The 16,593-nt window shown below is 44.7% G+C and overlaps 1 protein-coding gene across 5 annotated transcripts in view; it reads left to right on the forward strand.

The window, feature by feature from the left end:
- Phactr1 (phosphatase and actin regulator 1) overlaps window positions 1-16,593 on the forward strand; it is a 431,785-nt gene that overhangs the window by 177,504 nt on the left and 237,688 nt on the right. Inside the window, exon 1 of one of the 5 annotated variants that reach the window (XM_026782885.1) lies at window positions 2,494-2,675. The exons of 3 other annotated variants lie outside the window; for them this stretch is intronic. The gene's annotated coding sequence lies outside the window, so the exon portion shown is untranslated. Of the gene's footprint in view, window positions 1-2,493; window positions 2,676-3,039; window positions 3,121-16,593 lie in introns of those variants that run through there. One more of the 5 variants, XM_013349108.2, reaches the window with a different exon arrangement.

Consider the following 16,593-nt stretch of genomic DNA (forward strand, 5'->3'; position numbering starts at 1 on the left):
GGGATGCTGACATAGGGTCACATGTGACAATGGGGATGCTGACATAGGGTCACACGTGACACCAGGGATGCTGACATAGGGTCACATGTGACACCAGGGATGCTGGCATAGGGTCACATGCGACATTGGGGATGCTGACTTGAACAGTACAGATAACCCAAAAAGGGAACTTTCTAAAACCAAGATTTATTTCCTTTTCTTTTCGTACTTCCCTGGTAGCATGAAAGAAATTAAGTCTTTGGTATTATCTCAGTTTCAAATTTATTAGATGTTTTCCTGTGCCACTTAAGAAAATGCTATTTGAGTGACACCACGGGGCTAGAACCAAGTGAATACAAAACCCTTTTCTATTTATTTATTCATTTATTTTATTGCATTTGTTATAGGGGTGCACATGCTGGGGCACATATATGATCAGAATTAACTTGAAAGGGTCAGTTCTCTCCTTCCATCATATAGGTCCCGGAGAACATGACCCATCAGGCTGGCAGCAAGCACCTTTACCCACGGAGTCATTTTGCTGGCCAACAAACTCTTCTTCTAAAATTTCTAGCCAATATAGATGAGTATGTTACCAAAGAATGAATTCCTACCCCACGACGGTTAAATATAATCCAGGGCTAAGCTGTCTAATGTGGTAACCATTATATGTGATTACTGATGGCTTCAAATGTGACTATTCCTGAATGTGATATAAGTGTAAAATACAAATTAGAAGTCTGAAATACAAAAAAAAAGAATACATAATAATCTACCGTTTATATTAACTACACGTGAAAATGATTCTTTGAATATATTCTAAAAATAATTTCACTAGTATTTTAGATGTGGCTACTATAAATTTTAAGATTATATACATGATCCCTATCATATTTCTATTGATGAATGTTGATCTATGAAATTCTACTTAGATAATCCAACGTTTTCCGTTATTGTCCCTTGTCCATTACGAAGGTCCAATACCTTCCAATGTGTCCTTATCCCTGTTAAGGAAATAGTTACTGCAGCCACTGTCACAACAGGTGACTTGGTATTTACTACACCTGCAGGGGGAGGCACAAACAAACACCCATCTGTCACTCCACTTAGATTTTCCTCACACACACCTGGGTCTTTGCAAGCCAGAGAAGGGAACACAGACCTGACTGCTAATTCCTGCCTGTGTGGATGGCTTCTCTGACTCTAGAAAAGCAATGTGACTCCTCCCGGTTCACTGCAGAGGGATGGATGGGTAGAGAGTTAACCAAGTCCAAGGAGACTTTAAAGGCACACCATCTCTCTACTGATCATCTCTTTAATGTTGGTCATGGGATCTGTTTCCCCTGGAAGACGTGGGGGTTAGAGAACGGGGAACAGAAAAACATTGAGCTAGTGTCTGTTCCCAAAGACAGCAATGATCCTTTTCCAGTCCATCCCACATCTTACAACAAGACCCAGTTAACTTGCAGACTGGAGGGACCAGAAGCCACTATGCATAAAAATCATCTTGTGAAACAGACAAACTGGCTAGGGTTTTGCAAATCTGGTCATAGTGATATGTCTGTGTAATTTCATCCCCATTCTGCAAAGAGCCTCTCCATTCACAGCCAGCTCTCAGTGGCTGCTCAGCAGGCATCATTTGGCAAGAGAAGGTAGACATAAATAGGGGACATTGGAGCAGAATAAAATGAGTCACACTCCCTTCACCCTGGAGTGTGGTGGCTTCAAGACTGGCCATTTGGCTTTGGGGATTGTGATATGGTTGGGGGTGGAAGCTGAAGGTTTCAACTTCCATAGCAAGCTAGCACCTCTTACTTGTCCATTACAAGGTGGTTGGTTGGGGGAGGGTGTAGGCAGATCAGGTTGGGGGGGGGTGTAGGCAGATCAGGTTGGGGGGGGGGGCTAAAGACAGCCCTCCCCCCAGGTCCAACTACCCTTTTGACTTCTAGAACTTAGAAATGTGACGACAGCAATAAACACTGCGGGCTTTAGAATTACTGTGTCTTCTAAAGCCATTTGAGGCTTTTCAACTCTGGGTTCAGATGCCATCTGAAATCGTTCAATACCTAATCTCAAGAAAGCTACTGTAGTTACACCGTGAGAAATCCAAGCCTGCCCCAACCCAGAGCCATCATTTAGGAGTTCCTGTACCCAAGAATCAAACCAGAGAAAAACAAAAGCAGTATGCAGGAAGTCAGTCCCCAAATGAAAATTCTGGAAATGTTAATTGTCTTTGTTTTGTGTTTTGAGTGCCTTCCCACTCTGGGGTATAGATGCTCTCCCTGGGGACTTAAGGTGGGGGGGGGGTTGCTCCTGGATCAGTTTAAATTATATAATGGAGCCAGGAGAGTCAGGTGTTGGGATTGCTAATTCCCTGTAGGAGACAAACTGCATATTTAAAAGCTCAACAAATACTCAGAAAAGGGGGTGGGGGAGCAGCAGCTGAGGCGGTGGCTGTGAGTTCCAGACTTCTCCATGGCTGAGTCCTTGGGATCCTCCCAAGCTAAGCCAGTGGCGCTGCCGGCTGAGTCTGAAGACTCACAGAGCTTGGGGGCAGTCAAGTGCAGGTCCAGGGTCTGGGTTGGCTCCCCAGGCTACTTTCTGTTTCACTTCGAAATGTCCCTTGCTTCCAAAACCAGTGGCCTCCCAATTCGTGGGAGAAGCAGTACCCCTTGGAGACCCCGGACTCTGTAAAGGTACGAGGTGACTGCGTCTGGTCTCGGGGGTAGGGGGTGGGGGACACACCGCCCGCCGGGAAGGGTTTGGGTGGTCCCGCCCAGGAAGATGGGATCTGTCTGCGGGCTGTTCTGGGATTCTAATTAGGCTCGGGAGGGTATTTGAGCTTTGAAAGGGAGATACAGTGGCCCCCTGCCGCCTGGATGCCTTCTGCCGGGTGAGTTGGATCGGTCCCCCAACTTCTCCACGAGGAAGCTGGTCAGCGGCCAGGCTCTGGCAACGCCGGGAAGGGGGACGAAGGGGCTGCCTGGCACCGCAAGGCTGTGTGTGTAGCTTGTGTGTTTGCAGAGCCCAGACCTGGGGGGAGACTGTGGCTCACTCTGAGAGAGCACAGCTGTTGAAGAACCAGAGACCAGACTCTTTGTGGATGCCTGTGTGAGCCCAGAGATCTGGGCGGTCTTTAAGGTAGGCGCCAGAATCTGGAATCATTTTGGTGCCTTTGTGGGTTTCTTAGGTGCATTCTTTTTGTATTGGCTTTACTCTGTGCGTGATTTAGAGGATTTTTCCCCTTTGGGGAACTGCCAGCATCAATTGGTTTGGTTTTTAAAATCTTCGAGTCCAGTTCCTAGGATGTCCCTGAATTATCATGCAGTCTATCCCCGAGGACAGGTCCAGATCTGGAGATTTTCTGTAGACTCAGGAGATCCTCTTGCAGACTTCACTGCAGTAGAGGCGCTGGATCGCTGGCTGCTTGCTAAAGCAAGCTCCTGGGAGCCTTGGGAAGTTTCTGACTTAAAGACACAGGAAAGGCAGAACCCGAAATCAGAAGCAGTTCCTCGCGGGAGGCAGACTCAGGGGAAGTTGTGGATGTAAAGGAAAGATGACTTGAAAATGGAAAGTCAAAACAAGGGCTGGGTTGGGAGGCCCTGGCATTGTAAGGTTTGCTGCAAGGGGATGCGAATTACAGGGAACCTGTTCACCTGCTTACTCGGAGTAAGAATTGCTTTAGTTGACTGTGTGGGCGCAGACTTCTAGAGACGCAAATATATGGACTAGTCATGCATTACAAGAGCTGGTTTCTAATCGTTATTCTTCTCTGGCTGCATGAAGCATGCTAAATGAAACAGGGTGATATTAAAACCAGAAGGGAAAATGTTTTTAAGAATACTGACTATAAAGAGATATTCAAGTTTTTGCTATATCTTATCCTTTCTCACCTTACCTCCAAATTTGGGCAGATTGGGGGAGGAGAATGTGTTGAATTGAAACAGCTCTTAAAAATGGTACGGTTATTATGTGACAGGCTCTTGTACTATTCAGTTAGAAATGTCTTATCAGTGCTTCTTATGTCTCCAGGACCACATTTGAAAATTCAAAAGGCCTGTCATAAATTTCTGTCATTTTCTCTTTCCTGGGTGCCAAACACCCCATTTATCCTGATACTCAACAGATAAAACTAAAGAAGAAAGCCAAAGATGTCCTGAGCTTTTACATTAAAATATACATTTGAAATATAGATGGTTATTATAAATATTTACGATAAATATAAAAACAGCTCAGGGGCCACCTAATAAAGACCGTAGTGGTCCCTTGGGAAAACCTTGTTTAAATAATTGAAATCCCTTTATTTGGATTTCTATCAACTTAAATGAGCTAGAGACCCTTATTTATGTTCTTCAAGTATGTACAGAAAACTGAGATTCTTAAAGATGGCCTCTAGACACCGTTGAGCATGGGACTTTGAACCACTTAGCCTTGGGCACATTGCTTCGCACTCTGATTCCCTACAATTTGATGATATGCCTAGGTTTGGATGCCCACATTTTCTATACCAAAAACTCGGGCTTACAGTTTTACAGAGGACTTCCATATTACTTTCAGTACAGGGGCATTCTGGGAAGTACTTGTGGATACCAAGTTCTGTCCTTTACCGGGTATTTCAGTACTTTATGGGATCTGATATCAGAAGATGTGACATAGACAGATTTTGAAAATCGAGTTCTTAGGGGAATACAGGTGCTTTGCTTCGACCACTAGGTTTTGAAGCCAGGTTGAGTTGTATTCCTACTTCAGTCCTGCCATCAGTTTAGTGAGCGAACATGAAGCAGGTTTCTTGGCTTTTATAAGACTTTTCTCATCTATGAAAGTGGGTGATAGCCAGTTGGATTGAAAGTAAGGAAGTGTCGCATGGATAAAGCCACACAATTTAGGGAATCGCAGCACCTTAAACCACCTGCTGTCGTCATTGGTCTCCTTGACAACATTTAGTGACTGCAGCATATTTAGGGGAAAAACTAAACAAAACAGGTCATTGATGTCCGTTCATGTATCGGACAATAGAAAGTATGTGTGAGCCCTTATCCTAGCATCTCTGATCCTTAACAGGCTTTGGAATGAATTCACTAGCTTGTCTATCCTAGATATAAGAGCATCTTCGTCCCCATGCTTTGGGCATGCTTTGGTTTAAGCCACCCAGGGTGTCAATGGCAGCACCTGGTGAGCATTCTTGGCCTCCAGATGTCCCTGAGTGCTCCTAACTGGGAAATACCACTCTACTGATACAACTGCTAGAGTGATCCCACAAAGGCAGCCCTTGTCTGTTAAGTCCGACACACGGTCCATTTGATGTTACAGCCTATTTAATTTTGCCTCTACCTTTGTCTCATCCTGAATCAACTGGAGTTAGGAATCCTGGGGATTTTAATCCCACTAGAGTAGAAGGGCCACTGTGGTCCTTGACTATGTTCCCAAGGTTCTAAGACCACCTTACGATTAATCTAAAGGTGACCAAGGCCCTCCTTTTGCATTCCTTGATGTTTAGCATACTGTGAAGTTTGGAATCCACGGCTCCAGGCTAAAAGGTAAAAGTGTGCAGATGCCTAGCTTCCAGCTTCCCAGGAAATCATGAAATGGATACAGCTTCCTTTTTGGGGGTTGTCTTGAGGAAGCAGTGGTAAGAACTGCACAGGGCCTCCTTTCCTAGGAAACCCACAAGATAATGCCAACATTAAAGAGAAACGGGACAAACAACCCAACCAAACTGCAGGGGAAAATGAGATCACAATTTCTAGAAAATGGAAGTACACGTTGATAATTAAAAAACACCGTAGACGTGACCATGTCACGGTGCTGAGAGGAAAGGCGAAGGGGCAATGTGTGGGAAAAGCAGCGCAGGAAATGAGAGGAAGGGACAAGCTTAGCTTGTGCCCTGGATACATAAATTGTTTAGTTGGATCTTACTTCCTCAGTTACAAAACGATAAGTAGCAATTTCTACCTTTCCCCCAAGGTACTCGAGAGAAACCAATGAAAGTCTGTGTCAAAACTTAAGAGATGGGCTGGGGACCTGAGGCAGCCAGGAAAGTGGTTGCTACGTAAGGTGAGTGTTAGAGTTCTCATCACCAGAACCCGAGTAAAGGCCAGGTGGCTATGTTGCCTGCCTGCAATCGCAGCACAAGGAAGGACCTAGGGACTCCCTGGAGTAAGCAAGCTAGCCAAACTAGAATAGTGAACTAAAATAGCTAAAATAGTGAACTCCGGGTTCAACCAGAGACTCTACCTCAGTAAATAAGGGAGAAGGTCATCAGTATTGGGCGTCCATATGCACATGCGCACACACACGCATGCATGCACACACACACTTGGACCTCCACATACATATATGCACATGCGTGCACGCACACACATACTCAGGAGTGTGCACGTATGCAACCACACACATACATGTGAATATACACACACATTGGGCCTCCATATATGCATACACATGTTCACACACACTCACAAGCGTGCAAATATGCATCCACACACATGTGCAACCACATACATGTGAGTACACAAACACACATACACACATATTTCTATATATGCAAAACAAACAAGCAAAAAGCTAAAGAGATAGGAACCTACAGTATACCTCATGAATCTAGCCAAAAGAAACAAAAAAAATTTATTTAGCATTAAAAAAAACCCTGTCAAGCCAAAAGGAATATATGTAATAGTAAAAACCATAAATTTTCTTATTTAAAAAAAAGGAAAATAATTTCAACAATCCCTAACTTGCAAATAACCAGCAGGTGCTATGTCAGTTGGCTAGGGCTGCTGTCACAACAAAATGCCACTGCCTGGGTGGCTGTCACAAAAGGAACGATCCCTTCACAGCTCTCTAGACTAGGAGGAAGTCTGAGATCAAGGGGCTGGCAAGGTTTTCCCTGAGGTCTCTGCCCTTGGGTTACAGACTGCTAGCTTTTCACTGGATGTGATTGCTCTCTGGTCTATGGATTGTTTATGTTCTGATCTCTTCTTATGAGGACACCACAGGGTGAAGCCCTCCCTTACAGCTCACATGCCACCTGAGTCATCTCTTCGAAGGTCAGCTCTCCAAGTGGAGTCACAGCTGAAGGTCAGGGTTTCAATATGAATCGACAGCTATTCAGTTAAGGATATATATATTTTTTTAAATGTAGCATCCTTGTTTCTAAAGCTAGTGAGATCAGTTAGGAACCTAGCATTTCTCTACAGGAAAATGGTACCTTGTTCAGTTGGTCACAGGCTGACCTGCAGATACAACCTCAGGTCACCTGGGTCAAGCAAGCTTGAAGAGAAGCTTGACTTCCTGAGGTATTTGAACTAGGTGGGAAAGCAAGGGCCTTGTTTCATTGACTCCCACTAGGTGTTCTGTCAAAGAACTAAATAGGTTATCCTTAACAAGGCTGTATCTCAGCAAGAATAGCTCTCCAGGAGGGAAGATGTCATCTTGATCAGATGGCCTCTTGAGGTCCAAAGGATGTTGGCACTTCTCTGGACAACATCCCATTTTCTTTCACTCCTTTGCCTCACAAAGGAAGTTGAAAATTGATACTTTAATCCAGGTTCAGAATATGACTTACATGACGAAATATGCTCACACCCTTCCTAGAGTCAGCCCCCAGCCCTCTCCCCATCCTTTATGAATAGTGACAGAGCCCCTTGAAACAGACACACATATTCTCACGTGCACTCAACGCAGAGACAGAACTTGGGAGTAGAGGGGGAAATGATGTGCACATGGTCTTTGCAGATCATAATCCTCTCGAACTCTTCTCTCTTTGATTTCACAGAAACTGATTTCAAAAGTTCGAAAGTGGTATGGCAAGCACGGGCAGTGACAGCTGTTGCAAATGTGTTGACCCAGAAAGGCACAAGCCAGAAAAGAGTAACAGATGGAGTGTGTGATTGTGCAGGTGTGTGCAGGTGTGTGCGAGAGTGCACACACCGCCTCTCCATTCTGCACCAGCAGAGAGGAGGCTTCCGCCTTCAGCTGGCACATTTGTACAGCAGTTAGGTGGGGCGTACCCCAGTTCCCAGCTGGCAGTATAAATGCTCTATCTAAACAAGAAACTTCGAGCTAAAGTGTGGGTGGGGAGAGGGGAGGGGGTTACACAGACAAGATGTACATTGGTTTCCCTTTGAATTAACTGCTGCTGGTGATGAAAAATTGCATTAAGAAAAGCAAAGGAGGCCATATTGAGTGGTGTGTACCCCATCCCGTCATGTCCTTCTTCATTAAGGCTATTCATGAGAGCAGAGAGAGGTGAGTTAGTGAAGGGCTTGCCATACAAACATGAGGACCTGAGTTCCATACCAGAACCCATGTAAAAACCCAGATGTGGTGATGTGTACTTATAATCCCAGAACTGAGGAGACAGAGGCAGGAGGATACTTGGGGCTTGTTGGCCAGCCAACCTTGCCTACTCAGTGAGCTTCAGCCCAAAAGACAGCATAGATGGCACCTGGGGAATGACACTCACACACACACACACACACACATACATGTGTTCATGCACCTACACATATGTGCACCCACACAGATGCATGCCCACCCAATAGCCATGCATGGGAGGTATCCCTCGAATGCTTTAGATAGAAAGGTCATTCCCTGGGTATTACAGTCATGACCGATTCCCAGCAAGTCAAGAACACACTGCATCATTAGTAGACAGATTTCTTCATGCCAGGCTCCTTTCTCTGGGCTCCTCTGAAGAGCCAGAGCAGATAATGTGTTATGGCTTTGGTTTGCCCCAAGCTTCAAGCTTTCGGGAAGCAAATCCACCACAGGTATTGAGTGCTCGTTTTGGCTATTAGGATGAGATTGTCGGAAGAAAGTGTGATGTAATTTACAATACGTTGTTGTCTGAACTATTTAGCCCTGATTTGAAGGTTCATGACCTACCCCCCCCCCCAAAATGCCCTGGTACTGAAAATGGTAAGAATATACATTTGGGAGCAAGTGCCCATCTTTACAACCAGTGTGGGCGTTTTGGCTTTTGTGATATATTGGAAACACTTCTAGTTTTTTGGTTGGTTCGTATGTAGAATCTCTCAAACCAAAATGTGCTTTATAATATCATGTCTTCTTCCACAAAGGGAAAGCTGAGCGCTGTGTGGGGGCTGTTGTTGTTGTTATGGAGTTTAATCAGCAAGCATTTATCATCTACTGTACCGAGGGCAAGGCATTGTACTAAGAGTTTCACGGCGTATGAAAAGATGAATCAGGCCATCCCATACCTTTTCAGAGAAATAAAGCATGTGCATAGGAGTTTTAACAAAATGCAGAAAATGACAGCTTCCATGAGAACAGAAGAGGGGAGTTATCAAGGTGGAGAAGAGGGAGGGGGTAATCCTACCTAGAAAAGCCTGACAAATTATTTCTCACAGAAGCATCTGAAGGGCTGGGGAGCTCTATTTCCATAGAGGGTGAAGAAGCAGAGGGGACCAAGAGGAGGATGGATGGGACACCCCAACAAAGGCTAGAGAGGAGCCGGAAACAGATTCCTAGAGGAAGACTTACCTAGGGGTGCACAGGCCCAGGGGCCAAGTCAGCTTTGTTGGTGGGGGGGAGGGGCAGAGATGAGAAAGTGTCCTGTTGTGCCTTGGAGAAACTTGAATGACAATCCCGGAAATGGCATGGTGATCTCTTCTAGCTATTTGTAGGGTGGCACAAATAGAGAGAGACAGTTAGTGGTCATTAACAACAGCAAGCACAAGGCCAGATCTGCACAACCGATGCTTAGTTTATCTGGCTTCAACTGCGCCTCAAACCCACCAGCTATGACCAAGGCAGCTGATCCTGCTTTTCCACGGGTTCTGTCTGTGCCGTTTTCACCTACTTCGTAGAGTGGAGTGTTTATAAACCAAATCAGTTCTCCAGGCGCTTGCCCACTCATTCATGGGAGTGCGCTGGGCGCTGGAAATTAAAGCTGGAGTTGAGCAAGGTGACTGACACTCTATTTAGGCTCCCTTCCTGTCAGCGTACATTTTGAGGTGTACTGATTGTCATACCTTGCTGACTTTGTTGATGCCATTGCTGTTTGGAATGACCTCCACTGTTACAATATTGAAGCACCCCACAGCCAGGCAGAGCTCCTGACTACAGGCAGGTAGTACTGTTTCAAGTATGACACACACACACACACACACACACACACACACACACACACACAAGTGTTCATCAGCACTATTCAAGGCTCGACTCATACAGCAGGGGTAAGAGCTCAGGTTTGAGGGCAAGAATATCAGGTATTATGTTAGGAGCGCTCACCGTTTACAGGCACAGTTGTGGGGCTCCTATGAAACACACACACACACACACACGTGTTCATCAGCACTATTCAAGGCTTGATTCATACAGCAGGGGTAAGAGCTCAGGTTTGAGGGCAAGAATATCAGGTATTATGTTAGGAGCACTCACCGTTTACAGGCGCAGTTGTGGGGCTCCTATGAATGATCTAATTTGATCCTGACTCAGTCCAAGAGTGGGGGACTGCTGTTCCTGTTTTGTGGATGAAATACTGAGGCTCCAAAAATACAAAAGCATGCCCACAGACACCCCGCAAATGAAAACGAGAACAAGGATTGCAACCTCAGGCCTCTAACCCGGGAGGTTAGAGCAACACGACGCTTTAGAGCTGGAAGCAAGTGCCAGTGATGCTGATCACACCCTGCTTGAGCCCCGTCGCTTGTTTTCAGCTGCACTTTTTCCAGCACTTGCCCTCCTCCACTTTTACTGTGCATCTCTCTATCTATCTTCCTCTTCCCCAGAGGAATGTTGTTCTTCTGGCCTCTGCATGTCTTCCTTTTCCTCTTCATCCTCCTCCTTTTCATCCCCTTCTTTCTTCTCCTCTGCATTGCAAAGGGATCATTACAATTATTTGGTTGTTGTTGCAGAAACTGGACATGCTGAGCCATGTGTGTTATTATATTGTTTAAAATATTTATCATTTCAGTGTGTCCTAGAATATAACACATGTTTTTGAGAATTATTCTCTAAGTCCTTCTTAGGTTCCTGTTAGTCGAGGTGCAGTTTGCTTACTGACATGCCTACTAAGAGAAACGAAACAAAGAAAAATGACATTGACTGTCCATTAGACTTGGAAAACCTGGCATAGAAAGCCATGATTCCCATTTATATTTCTCCTCAGACATCAACGACCTCTGCTTTTTAGATTGCAATCTTTTGCAGTTGTCCCAAGTCTGTATTGGTGAGCTTTATTTACTGATTTTCCTGAGATAATAAGAAATAAGATATTCCCCAACACTTTAGCTAGTTTCACAGCACTCGGGCCTGAGGATAAAACAGCTCTGTCACAAAACAGACGGTATTCCATCCGAGGTGACTCAGGACCATTTATTATATTCAAAATCAAATTAACAGTACATAAAGGAGACTCAAGCCAGAGTCTTAGGTTTCTTTCTTCCTAAAATGCTCCTGGAATATGTCTAAGAAGGTGACCATTCTTTCTGGCCACGTGGAAGTGCTGTCTCTGGAGCTGTGGCAGGCCTTCAAACACTCTCCAGAGCGCAAGGCCTGGAGCTGCAGGGAGACCGTCAATCTAGAATCGCTGCAGGTAAGTAGAAAAGACTTCACCCAAGGGGAGCTTCTATTCTTTGAAATAACCCAAGTCTGAGGCTCTTCATTTATAAATTCAAAAAGCCAAAAGAGCGGTGCAGGTGGCAACGTAGTAGATGTTTCTACACTCAGTGGACCAGAGCTTTTCAGTGAAATCCATCCTGCATTTATGTAGAGATCTGCTAACGTAGGAACAAAGACTCTGAGAGCTCTGTCTTCTTCCCCTTGGCCATAACCTGAAAGGGAGCTGGGAAAGTGAAGCTTCGTTTGATCCAATAAACACTAGAAACCATCTTTCAAGTATCCCAGACAGAACTGTGTCCAACATGTGCTTTGCCAAACCCAAGGGAAATTCGCTGCATATGTTTTTGATTCATTTATAGTTCAATCATCCAAACATTGCTTCTCGAGGACTAGTTGTGGCCAAGAAACTCTTTAGGAGCCATTTAAGAACATTATCTTGAAAACAGGAAGCCTCCCTTTGCCAAGAGCTCACAGATGCTCGGCAGAGGAAGCCTGGATATTAAGCTTTCCTAACCTGGTAGAGCCCCCCCCCCCCCAGCCCGCTACTACCACATTCCATCCTCCAAATGATATCTCAGGATATAACTCTCTGCCTGACTCCATAATGTTAGCACGCAGCCATTAAAAAACTGAAGCAGAGGGCTGGGGTATAACTCGGGTGGTGGAGTGCTAACCTAACATCCATGAAGCCATAGGTTCAATTCCCAGCACTCTATAACACCCAGTGTGGTGGTACAATCCTGCAATCCCATTAGTCAGGAGCCAAGGACAGGAGGATCAGAAGTTTAAGGTCAACCTAGGTAGGCTACAGAGTGAACTCAAGGCCAGCCGATAACGCAGGAGACTCCACTGTTTTCTGGTTTTGTTGTTGTTGTGTTTGTTTGTTTTAAGTCGACTTTTACAAACAGGCCTGGAAAGCACTAGATTCCAAAGAGCTATTGACTCCAAAATGAAAGAAAATTCTTTTTATTTTTCAAGTTTAAAAAAAAAATTACTGTGGTTAGTCAAGGATAATGTTGAAGTTGGCATCTTAACCAGTATATGTGCATAGCTCAGCACATTAAGCAATCATCCCCACCATCTTTCTCTGGAATCCTTCCTCACGCAAAATTGAAGTTCTGTGCCCATTAAGGAATAGCACCTCCCATTGCGTTTCCCATCCTTCCAGCCTCTACTAACTGCTGTTTTCTTGTCTGTCTTATTAGAAAGTGGCATTCATCCAGTAACATAAACTAACTCTGTCACTAAAATGCAAAGAGACTTTTAGTGTATGGATTCTTGTCTATATAATCCTGGGTTTATTATAGGAAGAGGAATAATGTCTTGGCAAGATTGTGTGATTTTTAGAGCTTCACAGTGAGACCCTTTCAAAAAAAAAAAAAAGCCTATGTGATCGGCACAGAGAAGACTAGGCCCTGCCCTCGGTGAAAACATGATGATCAAATACGTCAAAGAAAAGTCTAAGACTTTCTAAAAAGAAAAGTGGTTTCAGATCAGCGTCACGTGAGACTCTCCCAAGACATCTCATAGATGATCCTCAGATCACAATCCTCAGCCTTCCAGCGATCTGATGTGGTTGATCCTTGAACCATATTTTGTAAGAGAAGGTTCTAGAAGGTGAGTAGATATCCCTAGGGAGCCCTTAAAATTCTAAATCAAATATTTTGGGAGGCACTGGCATTTCTTAAGTGCCCTAGAGCTAGCATGGAGAACCTCTGACTTGGAAATGCAGTTCATATTTCCATGCTGTCTCTCCCTAAGTCAAATAATTCATGTGGGCCTCTAGTGGGTATTTAACTGTAGTGGATTTATACTTCTCTAATAGGAGCCCCAAGCAGCTATTTCCATTTTGCTGATAAAAGGAGCCAAATGCTTTAGATTCCTGATGTGTGGACTGCATAGCTAACATTCAGCTTAAAAAAATCTAGCAAGCTTGTATTGTCACCTACAGAGGTCATCCTACAAATTCAGGTAAACTACATGGAAAAGTATGAGCAGAACGAACACACATCCTCAAACATTAGGGGAAAAAAAAGGGGCTAATATTCACAAATGTTTAGACAGGTATTCTCAGAACCTTGTATTGAAAAATATCAGGAGAAGTTCTTGTGTTACAGATGTTTGGAACAGATGCTACAATCCACTTGTCTGCATTGTAAGATCAATGTACTATTACTTCTGTGGGGCTCAGAATTCCACTTGTAACTGCACACTGATGGATCATCTCAGATGAGGCGTGTGCAAACTATGTCCCTAAGAGGCTGAGAGTGCCCTCTGCGGTTGGTGTCATCAGCATCACACTGAAATATTAAAGAATGCCTGCAAAACGCAGTTGTTTCCATGTTAGCCTAATTGAATCTGAACGTCTCTTTTGTGCAAAGTGGCTCCTTCTTATTCATTCCTAATTTCTAATGACAGAAACTATTGTGGACCAGCAAGGTGACTGGGCAGAGAAGGAAGGACACCTGCCACTAGGCCTTTTGTTCTCTGAGCACACATGGTAAAAGGACACAACTTGTTCTCCAGACACACACACACACACACACACACACACACACACACACACACACACACACGATGGCACACAAACATACACGAACAGAGATAGACTGATAGACACAAACACACACTAAATAAATTATTAAATAATAGAGAAATCTATTTGTTCTGGTAGGTGGATGCCCAGTCAACTTAACCCCTTAAACGGTGCGATGCCACTTTACAGCTAAAATTTCACCTATCCAAAAAGCCACTCTTACCTACTCTCACTGTTTTATTGGCTAGTGGCAAGCTTTTAAGAATTACAAATTTTGCTGCCTTAATATTTTCCACTTTGTGCTGTGGGTAGTTCATGTGCGTGAATCAAAAGCTCACACACACACACACACACACACACACACACCCCACACACAAAATATCATTATGAAAGACTTGGTCATTTTCCAGGAGCTGGAACTGTATTGTAATGACCAGAAGTTGAATAATGATCACTAAGGAACAGACATGACCAGGACAGTCATGAAGAGATGTGTGTGTGCGCATGCGTGCATGCATGTGTGTGTGTGTGTGTGTGCGCGCACGTGCGTGCGTGTATGTGCATACTCACCTGTGCTCACGCATGAGTGCAATGTGAGGCATTTTCCTCATTTATTCTCCATCTTATGTATTGAGGCATGGTCTCTCTCTCTCTCTCTCTCTCTCTCTCTCTCTCTCTCTCTCTCTCTCTCTCTCTGTCTCTCTCTCTCTCTCTCTCTCTCTCTCTCTCTCTCTCTCTCTCTCTCTCTCTTTGAGACATGGTCTCTTACTGGAGCTGGAGCTCAGTGTTTGGGCCAGTGATCCCCAGGTCCCCCCGTCTCATCACCACTCCACCAGTGTCAGGCTGCAGACACACACCACTGTGCCCAGCTTTTCCATGGCTTCTGAGAATCTGTAGTCAGGTCCTCATGTTTGCATAGCGAGTACTTTGCCCACTGAGCCATCTCCCCAGAAACACAAAGATTTGTTGTTGTTGTTGTTGTTATGAAACACTGTTTCTAGCCCTGTGTGTGGTCAGCAAGGACTGGAGGAAATCATTCAGGATCCCTCTTTCTCATGTCTTTTCTGACCCCATCTCCACCCATTGTGAATCCTAGGGCCTACGACTCATTTCTTGGCCATTTTGTCCATTATCACTACCTGTGTGGTTGTCGGTTCTCAGTCAACCCTACCCAAGGATGGGGACCAGTTCCAGGTTCCCCCTCAGATGCCCACATTCACAGGTGCTCAGGTCCCTTATGTACAACTGCATGGTATTTCCACATAACCTACATTCCTCTTCCAGATACTGTAAGTCACCCCCAGATTTCCTATAGCAAAACGCTGTGCTAATAAGTTGCACTATATTGTTTATGAACAATGACTAAGGGCAGGTTCTTACATGTTCAGCACTGATGTCTCTTTTTTTTCTTGAATACTTCCCATCCATGGATGGTTGAACCATGATTTGGGATTTCTGGGCACAGAAGGTTGTCTGTACTCTTTTGAAATCTTGATTTGAAAAATATACCCTTTAAATTCCAGTTCCCCATTACTGGAAACTCAAATAACTCAGGTCCCTTGTGGGATATTTTCAGATAGACTCCATTTTTCATTTTTGAGGAAAAAATATCTGTTACATAATTTGAACTGATGGCCGGTGAGCTCATAAAAGTAGTTCGCTTAGACAATGCAATTTTCTTCCTGCAGCGGCACCGTTCACATTTTGGAGTCTAACTAAACTTTAGAAAAAAGCCTGAGATTCCATCCAGGGCGATCTCCGGAATAGGTCCTTAATTCTCGCAGCCGGAGACTGCGGTTTCTGGTGATAGATTAGAAGCATCACAACAGACAGGCTTCCAATAAGGAAGTTACCCAAACTAAGAATGAAGCATTGTTAACAACAACAGAAAGAAATAACAATGGAGGCCAGACCTCTCAGACCCAGGCAGAAACCAGCAAGAAAGAAGCCACATAAGATAGTAAGCGGTGCTGGGCGGTGGTGGCGCACGCTTTTAATCCCAGCACTCGGGAGGCAGAGGCAGAGGCAGGCGGATCTCTGTGAGTTCGAGGCCAGCCTGGTCTACAAGAGCTAGTTCCAGGACAGGAAGGAACCAAAGCTATAGAAAAACCCTGTCTCGAAAAACCAAAAAAAAAAAAAAAAAAAAAGATAGTAAGCAGTGAGGGAAAGATGAAACAGAAAGTCGTCTCCAGATTCTGAGAAATAATTTTGGGCACTGGAGAGATGGCTCAGCTCCCTCTTAGAATGCTTGCTGCTCTTGCAGAGGACTAGGGTTCTGTTCCTCCACCTATGTGGAATAGCTTGTAATTGCCTGTAATTCCAGTTCCGGGAAAAGGAGAGCTGCAGACCACCACAGGCCAAGCAGCAAGATCCTGGAGACAGAGGAGACAGAAGCATGCACTTGGGAGGCAGAGGCAGGCGGATCTCTGTGAGTTCGAGACCAGCCTGGTCTACAAGAGCTAGTTCCAGGACAGGCTCCAAAGCCACAGAGA

The sequence above is a fragment of the Microtus ochrogaster genome, chromosome 16 (genome assembly GCF_000317375.1).
Source record: "Microtus ochrogaster isolate Prairie Vole_2 chromosome 16, MicOch1.0, whole genome shotgun sequence".
NCBI classification, from domain to species: domain Eukaryota; kingdom Metazoa; phylum Chordata; class Mammalia; order Rodentia; family Cricetidae; genus Microtus; species Microtus ochrogaster.